The sequence below is a fragment of the Octopus sinensis genome, linkage group LG25, assembly GCF_006345805.1.
Source record: "Octopus sinensis linkage group LG25, ASM634580v1, whole genome shotgun sequence".
Taxonomy (NCBI): Eukaryota; Metazoa; Mollusca; class Cephalopoda; order Octopoda; family Octopodidae; genus Octopus; species Octopus sinensis.
Genome location: NC_043021.1, coordinates 721,849 through 724,654, shown reverse-complemented (window position 1 = coordinate 724,654; position 2,806 = coordinate 721,849).

Genomic DNA, 2,806 nt, shown 5'->3' with positions numbered 1-2,806 from the left:
GTGAGCGCTACATCATCTGCATGATGTGGAAAATATTCCATCAGCATTGCCCAAATGATGTTGGCATCACCTTTAAGGTACATCCAAGGCTTGGGCCCCGTGCCATCCGCCCAAAACAAAAATCGCACTCTCATCTCATAACAACAATACGGCACAATTATTTCACCTCAATTGGCCCCGCTCTCTTTAACATTACACCAAAACACATTAAAACAGAAACTGACCCTATAGGGTTCAAGAAGTCTTTGGACAGATTCCTTCAAGAAATCCCGGATAAACCCCCTACACCTGGATATGTCTCTGTAAACAATAACTCTCTACTTGAGTGGGCCATAGTGCCCAAATTCTGACTTGAAAGACTTCACCAGGTGGTGCTATTAAGTTAGACATGGCCTGGGCCAATAATGGCCGAAACCTATCAAAGTATAAGTATCAAAGTATCATACATACATACATACATACAACATACATACATACATACACACACACATACATACATACTTACATACATACATACATACACACATACATACATACATACATACATACATACATACATACATACATGCATGCATACATACATACATGCATACATACATACATACATACATACATACACATACATACATACATACATACATACACATACATACATACATACATACATAACCACATACATACATACATACATACATACATACACATACATACATACATACATACATACATACACATACATACATACATACATACATACATACATACATACATACACATACATACATACATACATACATACATGCATACATACATACATACATACATACATACATACATACATACATACATACATACTTACATACATACATACATACACACATACATACATACATACATACATACATACATACATACATACATACATACATACATGCATGCATACATACATACATGCATACATACATACATACATACATACATACATACATACATGCATGCATACATACATACATACACATACATACATACATACATACATACTTACATACATACATACATACACACATACATACATACATACATACATACATACATACATGCATGCATACATACATACATGCATACATACATACATACATACATACATACATACATACATGCATGCATACATACATACATACACATACATACATACATACATACATACTTACATACATACATACATACACACATACATACATACATACATACATACATACATACATACATACATGCATGCATACATACATACATGCATACATACATACATACATACATACATACATACATACATACATGCATGCATACATACATACATACACATACATACACACATACATACATACATACATACATACATACATACATACATGCATGCATACATACATACATGCATACATACATACATACATACATACATACATACATACATACATACATGCATGCATACATACATACATACACATACATACATACATACATACATACTTACATACATACATACATACACACATACATACATACATACATACATACATACATACATGCATGCATGCATGCATACATACATACATACATACATACATACATACATGCATGCATACATACATACATACACACATACATACATACATACATACATACATACACACATACATACATACATACACATACATACATACATACATACATACTTACATACATACATACATACATACTTACATACATACATACATACACACATACATACATACATACATACATACATACATACATACATGCATGCATACATACATACATACATACATACATACATACATACATATGCATACATACATACATGCATACATACATACATACATACATACATACATACATACATACATGCACATGATGTCTTTATTAGAGACAAACACTAACAACTGAGCCTGCTGTCACACCCTACTTTACTTACTACTAAGTAATTCTGATATTTGTATGCTGTAGGTTCGGATCACACCATGAGCATTTTGCCTTTTGCTCTCCTTGGATCAATGAGTTCTTGTTAAATATTGAAATTCGAAGGTTAAGATGTTTAAATATGTCATTATTCACATCCATCGTGTACAATATTGTGTATGTGATCAGGGATTATCTAATCCCTATTTCAACAGTGCTCTGTTTCGCTGATGAGTTTAAATAACACTGAAATATGCTTGCAGTTGTCTCCCGTACATAACGAAATGGTTAAAATAATTTCAATGAATTAATTTTGTCGTCGCATCAGGTAAATAAGTTTACACTTAGCTAGAATTAACTGATGGGCAAACATGTATATCTAGCTGTCTGGCTATCAAGTTCCATAGACAAACAGACAGACAGATAGATATGTTTCTTTATTAGCCACACAGGGCTGCACACAGACGGGACAGATTACAAAGTAGAGTGTTTCTTTATGGGGAGAAAAAAAAGTGGGGTAAGTTTTCGATCAAAAAGGAGAGAAAAAAAAGGAAGGAAAAGAAAAGAAAAAGAAAAAAACGATCAATAAGGATCGTATATCACAGAAATGTCATGATGTAAAGTGTAAAGGGGGAAGCAGATAGGGTTTATCCGGGGAAAGAAAAGCCTACGGAAAAGACCACGGTAACCTCGGCCAGTAATGTCACATGTTAACACAGATAGATAGGCCCATGGACAGGCAGACGGAGAGAGGAATAGATTAAAGAGAGGAAGTCGACAGGTAATAAAGCGATCAATCCCGTCAGCCACCGAGTCCTGGTGCTGTGTG